General features: G+C 30.1%; 1 protein-coding gene across 2 annotated transcripts in view; it reads left to right on the forward strand.

The window, feature by feature from the left end:
- LOC130666729 (dipeptidase 1-like) overlaps positions 1–14,131 on the forward strand; it is a 200,668-nt gene that overhangs the window by 9,061 nt on the left and 177,476 nt on the right. The window contains exon 1 of one of the 2 annotated variants that reach the window (XM_057467961.1): positions 3,071–3,153. The exons of the other annotated variant lie outside the window; for it this stretch is intronic. The gene's annotated coding sequence lies outside the window, so the exon portion shown is untranslated. Of the gene's footprint in view, positions 1–3,070; positions 3,154–14,131 lie in introns of those variants that run through there. 2 annotated transcript variants of the gene reach the window in all.

Here is a 14,131-nt window from a genome sequence, read left to right on the forward strand (position 1 = left end):
TTATGTGTTTATATATGCATATGGATGTGAATAAATATATGAAATGTATGTAGAGATATAAAAGTGAATAAGCGAATCTCAACATACTCTCTTGTCGCTTTTACCAACGTTTGGTTCTGTTTGCGGTCGAGTGGACTTTAATGAACCCACCGAACCACGCAGATTCATGGTATCCTTAACAAATAACGAGTAGTCAAAGTGAATATGCGAGTTTTTTGGTTAATTATTTCAACGATACCAATAATGTATATCTATATATTTTTGTATGTATATATATATATATATTATAATATATGCATATGGATATGTGATGTAGATATTGTATTCGATATGAGAAATTGTATATTAAACTTACAGGCAAGCAAATTAAAAAATAAAATATATATCATTCGTAAACGGAGAGAAATTTATGGTAACAATTTGAATATATTATTGGAATGAATCCTATACCGTATGGTAGAAGATTTTTTTGAAATATCGATCATGGGAATGGCACCCATACAAATTTTAGCAACCATTCCTATACAATATCAAAATAGTTCCTATAAAATTGTAGTAATTATTCCCACACTACCATAGTAATCGTTACTATATAACTATGGTAGCCATTATTATATACTATGGTAAACGTTCTTATATATAATGGTCATGATTCCCATAATGAATGGGAATCATTACTAAATATTATGGTAATTGTTATCATAATATTTAGGCAATATTTACCGTACACGGAAAGAAAATTATGGCAGCGGTTCTCATAATTTTGTGAAATTTTTTCCTATACCATCATAGGAATTACGACCATAAATTATGGGAGCGGTTCCTATAATTATAGGAATGTTTCCCATAATTATAGGAACAGTTCCTATAATTATGGGAATGATACCCATAACACTATAGGAATGGTTCCTATAATTATAGGAATGGTTCCTATAATTTATAGGAATACTTTCTATAATATTATGGGAATCATTCCTATAATTTATGGGAATGGTTCCTATAATTTATAGGAACCATTCCCATAATATTATGGGAATGGTTCCTATAATAGTATGGGAACTATTCCCATAATATTATGGGAATGGTTCCTATAATAGTATGGGAACTATTCCCATAATAGTATGGGAATGATTCCCATACCATTATGGGAACCATTCCCATATCATTATGGGAATGGTTCCCATAATATTATGGGAACCATTCCCATACCATTATGGGAACCATTCCCATACCATTATGGGAACCATTCCCATAATGCATAGGAAAACTTCCCATAATTTTCTTTCCGTGTATTATTATAGTAACGATAACCATAAGCATTTACTCTCTAACCTTAAAATAGTTGAATTTTCACTGTTTTTCCCAGTGATCAACTAATTCACTGGAAAAAAGTGAATTTTATGTATAAATTTTACTTTTTACACAGTAGATTTTAAATATTACTTTTTTACAAGTAATTATCATTAAAACTATTTACTACTAATAACTACAGTGAATTTCAATTTTTTCATAAGTGAATCATTTTATTGGGTAAGTGAGTGTATATGTACTAATTCCCAGTGACCGACTTTTAGATGTGGCAAATAGTGAATATACACTAGTGAATTAGTGATAATTTACTAATTCAGGTTTAGAGAGTAGGAATACTTCATAATATAGGAATCATTTCCATAATATTATTTTAATGATTCCAATACATCATAAAGAATTATTAAAACAATTTAATTACCATACAATAGAGACAGTTCCTATTAGGAACTTTTACCATCTTAGGAATTGTTTTCACAGTTATGGAAACTTTTCCCACTCTCTAAATCTGAAACAGTGACTATTCACTTTTTCAGTGGTTTTCACTGTTTCAGACTTAGAGGGCAGAAATAATAGGCGTATATCCCATAATTCCAAGTAATTATTACCATAACTTTATGGGTTGATATTTTATAAACGTATAACAGGAACTCCCTAAAAATGAATCAGTGAAATTCACTTTAAATAAGTGAATATTCACTGAGAACTAACTATAAGTAAACCACTGGTTGAATTAGTGGTATTCTTATAGCTGTAGAAATAGTTACTGTCCACTGATTCGCAGTGAATTTTACTGATTAATTTTTAGAGAGCACCGAGTCCATAAATTTTTTACAGTGTAGTTACATTTCTACTATCCACAATTTATATGCATATTATTATTGCAAGCACCTTCACTGTCTGCAAAAAAGAAAAAAAGTTTTTTTGATTTTATGAATTAAATTTTTTAAAGTTAAATTTATTATGTTTTATTGTCTAAGCTCAAATTTCAAAGCTTCTACATTACAAGTTCAAATTACCAAAGAACAAAATGGAAAGATTTTTAGGTGGGAGACCGAAAACAAATAAATTATCAAAACTCATTAGTTTGATCTATATTAATATAAATTTTAAAAAATATACAATTAACTATTTAAAATCTAAAATAATTTTTTTAATAAAGAGAATTCTATGTCGATTGTCTCCACTCCTCGTTCTCTTTTAATAATAATAAATATAAAAAAAACTTAGCGAAGTAAGCTCAGAAGGAATTAAATTTTAAATTATCTTTGCGAAGTAAAATTGGATAAAATAAAAAAATATAATAAAAAAGTGATAGTAATAAAAAAAGTAGACCGGCAAGTGAACCAGAACCGATAGTTAATAATTGAGTGAAAATTAAATAAAAACCAGTTAATAAAATCAATCGAGTATAGCCGATAAAAAAGGCTAACATCAATTAGATTGAAATAATGAAATTTTAATATTTTTTTGTTAAACGTCATAGTGATCTGGGCAAAGGTGGCTGGTAGCTTCAGAGGCTTTAATACTAGATATACGTGCACTCACCTCGAAGTTAGTTCTCCCTATATGCTGCTGCAAACAGAGAGTTTCTATTCGCCTGCAACGCACCCGATTCTCTCTGGGCAGTCGGCTGGCAATAACCGGTCTTCAGCTAGCTTCTGTGGTACACTACCCGACACTCAACAATTCATGCATTTCGCGGGCCTACATAGTTCTGATAACCAGGCGTGTTACTATGTTTATAGATACATCACATTCAATAGTTTGAGGACGCGAGGAATGGCATTCAAAATTACGTGACCGACTCGAGGACAATTTCCCTCCACAAACTAACCAGTAAAGGTAATTCAAGTCTTTGTTATTTCATGTCTATTGATTCCATTTCAAATTAAGATAAACTTTTTTAATTTGGTATTTTTTAGTGCCACTATTACTAAAATAATAGTAAACCTGAAGGTTTGACTATTTTTATTTAAAATTGAATTTTTATTATTCTTTCATCAAGGACATTGTTATCGTTATTCAAATAAATTCAAATTGTTATTGATTTATTATGTTGATTTCTAATGAGAAAAAATGACATGTTAGAATCATAAGTCAGTCAGTAATTAAATTTAATTATCGATTGACTTAAATATCAATAATGACATTTTAAAATTTTTCCACGAAATTTGATAAGTTTACTTTTTATAAGAAGTGAAATCATAATAATATTCTGCAACTTTTGCTAAAGCGTTAGAGGTAAAAAATTCATTAACTATAATTATATAAATATTCTCTTACATCGTATCTCACCTTCTGACCTTCACGTATTCGAATATATCGTGTCGTCCCATATCGGGCAAGATTAGGTTTGATTTTACGATTTGACATCCTGTTTAGAAAATCTCATAGAATCCATTAGATTCTCATAAATTCCTGTAGAAATCTTATAAGAATGAATGAGTTCTATAAGAAGTGATATAGTTAAGTATAGGGCCTTATACATACAGCTATGAGATTCTATCTCATTAGAATGGTTAATTGAAATTTTGTAAAATTTCAAAAAAAAATTTGTTTGCTTATTCAACTGGGTGACACGCGTTAATATCTCCGGACAAAATATCCCCGACAAAATATCCACGACAAAATATCCCCCGACATAATATCCACGCGACAAAATATCCCCGCAACAAAATATCTCCAGACAAAATATCTCAGGATAAAATATCTTCATGACAAAATATATGTTGACAAAATATCCCTATCGTTAAATAATCGATGAAGAAATTTGTGAAAAAAGGGCATAATTTTATTACAAGTGGATGCGTTTAGATATTTTTGTATTTACACACACACAAAATACCTGAAAAAAAGGCACGTCCTATTGCACGTATGTGTGTTCATATATTTTTGTGATTACACACACCCAAAACCTCTGAAAAAAGGGCACAATTTTATTGCAAACGGATGCATTCAGATATTTATGTATTTACACACACACAAAATGCTTGAAAAAAAGGACACGTACTATTGCATGTATGTATGTTAATATATTTTTGTGATTACACACACCCAAAACCTCTGAAAAAAGGGCACAATTTTATTGCAAACGGATGCATTCAGATATTTATGTATTTACACACACACAAAATGCTTGAAAAAAAGAACACGTACTATTGCATGTATGTGTGTTAATATATTTTTGTGATTACACTTACCCAAAACCTCTGAAAAAAGAGCACAATTTTATTGCAAACGGATGCATTCAGATATTTATGATTAATATTAAATTTGACTAAAACTATTGATGAAAAGTGACCTTAAATAGTTGGTAATTACTAATAGTTGATAATAGATTATATTACTTACAGTAATTAAATTAATCAATAAGTTTAGGTTTTTTTGTATTTCAATTCAATTATTTTTATTAATGTTAGTAAAGAAGTTCAATATAATCTTTAACGTTTTATACTTATTTCTTTCTTATTATTTTAAATTGCTTTTATTAAAAATTTTGGTCAACGTAAATATTCGTGGATATTTTGTCTATATATAATTTGTCATGAAGATATTTTATCCTGAGATATTTTGACTGGAGATATTTTGTCGCGGGGATATTTTGTCGCGTGGATATTATGTCGGGGGATATTTTGTCGTGGATATTTTGTCGGGGATATTTTGTCCGGGGATATTAACGCAGGTAACCATTCAACTGGATGTCACTTTCAAACGGAAAGAGATAGCTCATTTTTGTTTGTTTTATGTAAAAGCTCGTTCAATTGCCTACAATTTTGACTATACAGCTCATCGATTTGACCATTTTTTCTAATAGATAAATGGTTTTGAACATTTCCAAAATATTATAATAACTAACATTTTATAAGTGGATTTTATTGAAAGCAAATTATTGCCTTTGTCCTTATGGTAGAATTTTCGAGGAATAAAACCATAATCTATCATAATTCTTCGAATAGGATCCGAAATACCATTGGTCCGATAGTTTTAATATATGCATTGGTATCTTTAAATAACGCCAAATCAAAACATATAGTGCATTATCATTAAAAATTCTTCTGAAGCTCATTTAGTTAGCTTCAATTTTTGGCATTATATTTATAATTTTTTGATTTTTTTTGTTCTATCATCTTGAGAATTTTTAAGAAAATGTCAACAAAAATTTTATTTCGTTATCAACTTTTATTTGAAAGGTGAAAAAAATCAAATAATGAGAAATCTACTTCCATTTCGGCTGCCGAATGCTCGTTTTTTACAAGATGTAGTCTCAATTATAATAATTGCAGTGCAAACTACAATACTTGGTTTTTCAAACAAGGGACCCGTTTTTGCACTAAAACTGTGATTTTTCCACTGTTCTTTTTTCCGTGTACCTTTGTTACCCTACGTTTTAATGAACCCTAGTCTAACTATTCAAAAGTGTAGGGAATTCCAAAAATATCGATAACTCAATATTATTTATTTTAAATTATGACTTAAATTGAAGTCAATATCTACATTAATAATAAGTAAGATATCTAGTTTATCAAAGTCAATAAAAATGATTAATTTCCGTAGCATTTCCCATTTAGCTTAACGTTCCCTCACATTCATTAAATGAAATTATTAAAATTCCAAAGACTGTAAACTTAAGTCATTTAAAAGTCGTTTTTAAGCTTTAAACTTCTTCGTTAATGTGATTTCGGTTCTTTTAATGCTTTAATTTATCATACAAAGCTAGAGGTCAAATTGGAAATAGAAAATGGTTTTTAACTTACCATAGAAATAATTCGTCTGTTTCTATAAGATTTTTTTACACTCAGTACCGGAATCAAATCCATGTAAACTTTTTTTCTGTGCCAAGGAAATAACAATTGCTTACATAATTTTATCCTAAATCAAGTCAAATTGACTTGAATTTTCAGTTAAAAAAACCACATACAAGCTAAGGGATCCCCTTCCTCCATGAAAATTTATTTTCAAGTTTATAAAATTGAGTAACTTACACAGTTAGAAATTTCGTGTATTTGTGTTGAAACATTATTTGGTCAAAACATTAGCGGTAATTTTCAACACAGAAATCAGTTAATTTAGCACAAACCGTTTGTGTTTTTTTATTTTAACAGATGTTTTATGTTAAATGATTAGAAAATCTGGAATGTAACACATTTCTTGTGTTATTCGAAAATTAACACAAAATTTGTGTCGTTTAGCTAAAAACTCCCGCGCGTTTCTGTATTACTATAACCAAGCAAAGCATTGTAGCAGCATTGTTTGCAAGGAAAATTGGGTTGTAATTGATTTACAATTAAATAAAATCATAGGTAACTTTTATATTTTTGTAATCAGGTTCAATGATGTCTTTATTCTTATTTTACGAGAGGATAATTCATAGATCCGTTTTTTAGAAAAATCCCAGAAAATCAAACTAATTGTTTACTAAATTGACATAATTTGTACTTAGGTTAGATTAGTATACTTGAGTTGGTTGGGTTATGTGCTTATATTTATTAGTCAATTTTAAGACAAAGTCTGCTGAATTTACACAAATTTTCTGTCAAAATAACAGATTTTATGTGTTTAATTATTTAACATAAAATTTTTGATAAAGATCAACACAAACGCAATGTGTTAAATTGACCCAAAATTTCTAACTGTACGTAGAACTGCAGTTAGTCTTACAAACAGAAAATGAAAACATGAAAAAAATCGGTCTGTCGGTTGACCTTGCGGGCCAGCCCTAAAACTTCCCGCTGTTTTTGAGCTCGAAAACTTTGTCGAGAATACATTTTCGAGCTCGAAGAGCTCGAAAATACTTTTGTATGCCGTTCTTTTCGAAAAAAATAGTTTTTTACCATTTTTTCTCCAACGATATCTCTCCAACGAATTAACCTATTGAGACGGTTGAGGTCTCAATCGACGCGTTTTATCAAGTTCTAAAGCTGATCAAATTTTGAATTCAATTCATCGAGTCGATTTTGAGATATTTCAAAAAAACTAAAACAAAAATTTTTTTTAATTCTTTCGACAACGGTTTCTCTTGAACGAATGAACCGATTTTGATAGTTGAGGTGGCATTCGACGCGGCTTATAAAGCTCTAGAGCCCAGTCGATTTTGGGATCAATCCATCGAGCACATTAAAAATTATCCAAAAAAAACATTTTTTAAAAAATTTTTTTTTCTGAATATCTCTGAACAAGCCCTACCGATCAAGCTCAATTTCTCACAGCTTCAAGATATTGACAAGCCGCGCTGAATGACACCTTTCAGTTCAAAATCGGTTCATCCGTTCAAAAGATACAGGTATTTACATACGTAAATACACTTGGACATCATCTTGAAATTAGTCAGAATAGCTTCCTAGGACCTCAAAACGTCGAGATCTGATGAAAATTCGATTTTCGTAAATCGGACCGAAACCAATAACTTCCCGAATTTTTAAAAATTTACAATTTTCTTAGCCGGAAGTTAAAAATTTTTTCTTAATTCTTTCGTCAATGGTTTCTCTTGAAGGAATGAACCGATTTTGATGGTTGAGGTGGCATTCGACGCAACTTATAAAGTTTTAGAGCTGAATAGATTTTGGAATCAATTCATTGAGCAAATTAAAAGTTATCCAAAAAGATCAGTTTTGAAAGACTTTTATTTTTGAAATATCTCTGAACGCACCCTACCAATTAAGCTCAAATTTTCGCAGCTTCTAGATATTAACAAGCCGCGTCGAATGACGCCTTAACGATCAAAATCGGTCCACCCGTTCAAGAGTTATAGATATAGATATTTACATACATACGTACGTACGTACGTACGTACACACATACATACACTCGGACATCATCGTGAAATTAGTCAGAATAGCTTCCTAGAACCTCAAAACGTCAAAATCTGACAGAATTTCGGTTTTTGAAAATCGACCGAAACTAATAACTTCCCGAATTTTTGAAAATTTTCAATTTTCTTAGCGGGAAGTTGAAAATTATTCAGTTCCCCAGCTTTTGTAAGAAGTACGAATTCTACATTACATCCATTACATATCCATATAGGTGTCGCTTTGTATGATCAACATTATTTTTAATGAAAAACCTCCATTTCCCTAATTAAATTATAATCGCGGCGATTTATGAAAATAACATTTCTATCTTCACACTATTCATAATGTACTAATGTAAAACCATTATCGACACCTGTGTAAATTTAACATAATTGAATTTACATGAGCATATTTGTATGTTATAAAGCATTTGGTTAATTTCACAAAACTATTTTCTTCCGTGTACTAAAAAAAAATTACATGCAATTATGTAATTTCTTATTAAATATCACCATTTTAATTTATTTGGAAAAAATTTCACTAAGCCTCAAAACTAATGATAATAATAATAATTTATGAAATAATTAAAGTCACTTAAAAAGATTAAATAATTCCGCTCAACTCTCGAACGGCTAAAATTTATCTCATAAATAACGCGCTTTAAATAGTTCCAGAGACTCTCTACAAAACTTTTAAATGCCATCCAGGTGATTGGGAAAAACTATATAAGCAAATAATAATAGTAAAAAAACTAAAACAAAAATTGTAAGTCGAAAACTTGAATGCGGGTCTTGAGTTATAACTGTGCCAGTTCCGCATTGTTTTCACCATAAAACGGATCCAGTAAATCGGTTCATCGGTCTTCCTTTCTCTTTCTTTCTCTTTCTTTGTGTACTTCTGTCTCCATAGCCGGTTGACTCGCTCACTCATACTCAAAACTACAGTCTCTTTGTTTGTTATGGCATCTCGCTCGTTCATGTCGACCCGTTCCAAATTTTCGTAGTCTACCTCTTTGCCCCTTTAGCCGCACGTCAATGCCTCTTCTCTGTCCCTCACGGTCGTCGACGTTCTATATAGAACATTGAGCCACACCGGCAGTAAGCGAAAGAGAATAGAGAAGGGAGAGCCAGGCCAGACCAGCTAACCCGGATCCCGAGCCAGCAAGAGCACAAACACCAGGACCAGGACCAACACAAGCTCAAGCACAAGCACAATCATCAACGCTACTGCAAGTTCTAGTAATAGTAATGGAAATAGTAATAGTGACTAGAACTAGTACTAGTACCAGTACCAGTCCCAGTACCAGAACTAGTACCAGTACCAGTATCAGCTCTTGTCCTTCTCTTATTATATCTTTCTATCTATCCATCTCATTCACTTGACAACACTCTCTGTACGTTATAATTCTAATTCTCTGTCTCTTTCACTCATTGGTTGGTGCAGTATGGAACTAAAGCTCATCCACAACCTCGAAAACCAACACGTCAAATTCCCTATACCGTGGTTGACGGATTTCTATCATATATAATGGCATTCTACTAGTCGAATAAGCGTCGCGACTTCGTTCGATGACGTACTCACCAATTGATTATGAATTTATGAGTAAGTGAATAGTTGTTAGAGAGTGAGAGAGCAAAAGAAAGGAGAGAATAAAATTTAAGGATGTGAATAATAGAAGGATGAGAAAATGAGAGGGTCAGGAATACGTGCCCATCTATTTCTTTTTCACCCTCTTTTGTGTGTGATAATCTCGATCATCCTTTTTGCACTTTTTTTTTTTTATTTTTATTAAGCTAATTTTTTTTTTTAATTATTATTTTTTAAACTTGGTTTAAACATTTATTATTATTATGAGATGAATTTTTTCTAAAGTATTATCAGTACTTTTTTTTTTTTAATGAAACAATATAAAAGAAGATTTTTTTATTTTGAGACTTGAGTACAAAGAAGATTTTTTTTAAGCTGGCAAACCACACTTGAGTAATTGTTTAAGACTAGACTCTTGCAAACTCGACAAACTTTATATACCTTTTTTTATGGTTTTGATATGTTTTTCTTTTTTGATTTATTTGATTAGAAATTAAGTTGTAAAATAATAAGGGAAAGAGAAACTTGTTAAGAAAGGTTCAGATTTTTTTTTTTTTTTTTTTTTTTTTTCAGAAAAGGAAATTTAATTTATAAGGGTTATTTTTTATTTTAATTGAAATTACAATGGATATTTTTCAACTCTTGCAAAAGCATAGTTCACGTATTGCCGAATAAAAACTACAGAATTCCAGCAAACTCAGCGGATTTCACCCTTTTCCCATTTATCTTAAAATTTTTTCGTGACCCCGTGACTTTATTTGAGAAGTTTTTGTGAGGTTCAAATAAAACAACAAAATTTTATAATTTATTGATTTATTTTTTTTTTGCTAAGCGAGTTTGTTCATGCTTAATTAACTTCTTGAATCAAAATTTTTTTTCATTCACGGATTTTAAAAAATAAATATTTTTATTCAGTAAAAATAGATTTTAAATTTATATTTATTAAATAAAAAAAATTGAGTGATTAAATTTGAATTTGAATCGGAGTAAAAATTTTAATTCAACTCAATTGTCAGATAAACAAAGTACATATATATGTATATAAACATATATGCAACTAGTATACAAGATATCGCAGAATCTTATCTAAGTAGTCTTATTCGCTGAAAATTTCTCTTGAAAGAGCTTTCAGATCCGCTGTCCGTGCTCGGGCGAATCCCATCCGGATCGTCTAGATTCGAACGTCGTCTCGGAACTGCTTTGAAAGATTTATACCAACCCTTTAACAGGAAATATATTTTTTTTATTCTACCTTTTTTATAGTCTTTATTTATAAAACTTTTCTCGCTTTTTTATTTCATTTCATTTATTTTTTATTTTTACTTTTTCTTTACACCGGTCTCTTGTACTGGCCCCTGTCAGTTATCCAGCGGTCGACGATACACGACGCTATTCACTGACGTACTTACTCGACAGATTGCTATTGACGCTACTACTTGATGTCTGCTCGTACAACTTCAACTACTACTTGTTCTATTCCTTGTATTGCTGCAACGACATGTTGGTGGCTATACATATTGGATCAGACATATATTCAATGATATTTTAAATTCTCAAGTATCTTTTTATTCTCTTTATCGATTTTCATTAAATTCATTATTAGTTTTTATTCAATTATTACTATTATTTTGTTTTAATTTAAAATTACGTAGGGGAAGGGTGGAAAAAACGAACCCCCCAAAAAATTTGGTAAAAAAAAATTTATTTCCACAATTATTTTAAACCGTCATTTTGCCTCTTATCATGATTATTATACAATTTTGATTGTTCCAGAATTTTTTTTTTTAATTTTTCAGTGGACTCTATGGATTGTTGGCCACAAAAACTAATACATATGGTTTCTTCTTCGCTATATTTAAATTTTATATAAACTGTTTATCTTCAATAACTTTTTTTTCAGCATCTTCAGTTACTAACAGTATTGCAAATCTCTTTTTCCATACTTAGATCAGGTATAAACAATTTCATTGTAGTATTTTTTTTGGGGGTGGTCCGCTTTGGCCGCCTGGGGAAAAATTTTTTTTTTACGACAACTGAACATTTGGTTCAATTATTACGAATGGAAGTAAAAAAAAAAGATTCACCGAATTGAAATGCACAAAAATCCATTATTTCCTTAGCGGTCCTGTTTTACGCCCTTCCTCTACAGGACTTTTTACCCGCTCTTCCCCTACAGTCGCTTGAGAAATAGGGTATAAGGAAAATTGGGTGAGATTCTCGGAATCTTATTGTATTTAAAATTATCACTTAAAAACTTGATGTATAGAAATGATTTCAAAAACTTTTTTCAATCTGACCATGTAAATTTGTTACAATTTTGAAGCTTTAAATGACAATTTAAAATTTTTAAATTTAAACGATGCTTAATTCAACTTGATGCAATCTCTCTAAACATGAATAAGTGAAATAAGTGAATATTAACTAATTCTGAGTGCCAACCGAACCACTTTTTGAAATTAGTGGTTCGGCTTGCACTTGGAATTAGTGAATATTCAATTGTTTTCACTAGTTCATGTTCAGAGAGATCGAGTTCTCAAAATGCCATAATTTTTATCTGTACGTGCTGAAAAGTTACAAGTACTCAGAATTTTCATAATAATACTAGATAAGACGTCTTGATTTGCTATACCTGCTACAAGGTCATCAGCCCGATTCTAGCCAGCGCTGTTTTGTATAAAACTTTTTGCTTACACAGAGTATAATTTTTAGTAGTTGATGCAATTGTCGTACCTTTAATTGAATTTTTTTTCTAATCAATTCAATTAAATGCGGTGAACTAATTAATCTGCAGTTTTTATCGGTTCACATTCCTTCATTCAATGTAAGACAAAAACAGTATTGATACTTTTTATTTAACGTATTCTATTGACTTTTTTCTTTCTTCATATTTTGTATTATTTGTCTTCTCTTTTAAAACGAATTTATCAAAATTTGTTACAAATAGAGAATTTTTACAAATTTGTTTCAAGAAAGTTGGTACCAAAGTTTAGATTTTTGAAACCTTTTATTTGATATAAATCACTGAGATTGTATTTTTCGATCAAATCTATAGAATTTCACGATTGAATTATTTATAAACTTATAAAATCTTCAAGTGGTCTAACTTGCTACCAGTTCCCTTATAGAACTTTCAAATAAATTAAATGCTGCAACATTAAAACTTACTTTAAAAAAAAAATATCTATAAAATTAGAGTATCATTTAAAGTTATTAAACTTCGAGAGTGTTCGATAACTCATTTTTAAAAATAGATATTGATAGTGAACTGAAGATAGCCTGATCAAAAACAAAGAAAAAACCAAGCATCTGGCAAGTTAAAGGTTCAACCCATTTCTTCTAATACTCAATGTACGATTCAACAACTTCCATGTGATTCAAATATTTTTTTTCTTCTCGAGCGACTTCATTTTTCCCACTTAGGGTTCTTCAACCGTTGACCCTATCCCACTACCTCATTCCTCTAGTTTCCTCAGTTACTTTTTTTATTCTATAACATTTTAGTTTTTTTTTTTCATTCTCCACAAGCTTTACCGAGTAATCTGACCTGACAATAATTTTTTTTCTTTCTCCCAGTTACTCTTTCCCGAGTATCATCGACCTTCTCCTCAAGTTTCACTTGGTATTTTTCTCCTCTCTTGCCATGCTAAGAGATCTGTTCGCTCTTAGATCTTTACGTATGCCCTTAAAAAAACTATCACATTCATATGTATGTATATATATATATATATATGTATATATATGAGTACATCTACTATAATAAACAAGACATCTAAACAACGTGAGAACTTAAAGAATGCCAATATTGATACGAATAATATTCTTTTACATGCTACCATAAAACTGCAGAAAATTGAAATTACGTTATGAAGGAGCTTCAAAGTCATCTTACGTATTACAATATCAAACCTTACAAAAAACAATCAAATTACAAAGCAATAACAGTAGATGAACTAGATAAAAAAAAAAGAAAAGAAAGAGAGGGGGGGGGGTGAACTCTTAGAGAAAAAACTGTCAATACTGTGAATTTTTGTTTATATATTTTACTTTCATTTAGTCTCCAAATAAATATCTGGTATCTATGTAACCCAGCTATAAAATGAAGAAAAATGTAGAGAAAATATTCACTTGTCAAAAATTTTAAGAGATTAATTTTTTAAAATTAATCTTACTTTATTATTATATCGAACATCAAACGATGAGTATTTGATAACGATATGAATCAGTTATAAAGAAAAAATTTATAATGTAGGGTAAAATGAAATGAAATTTTTTGCTCGAAAACGATATGAAATTTTTTTAAAAATTTACGGTATAAAAAATATAAGAATCCAAAAAATACTCACTCTGAGTACTCTACAATGAAAAAAAAATATTGCTGTAAGAACGATACCGTTAGGTTCTAATAACCATCTAGAGTTAAAAAAATCGCAGATTATCAAGAAGCA

This window comes from Microplitis mediator, chromosome 4 (genome assembly GCF_029852145.1).
Source record: "Microplitis mediator isolate UGA2020A chromosome 4, iyMicMedi2.1, whole genome shotgun sequence".
In the NCBI taxonomy this organism is placed as follows: Eukaryota; Metazoa; Arthropoda; class Insecta; order Hymenoptera; family Braconidae; genus Microplitis; species Microplitis mediator.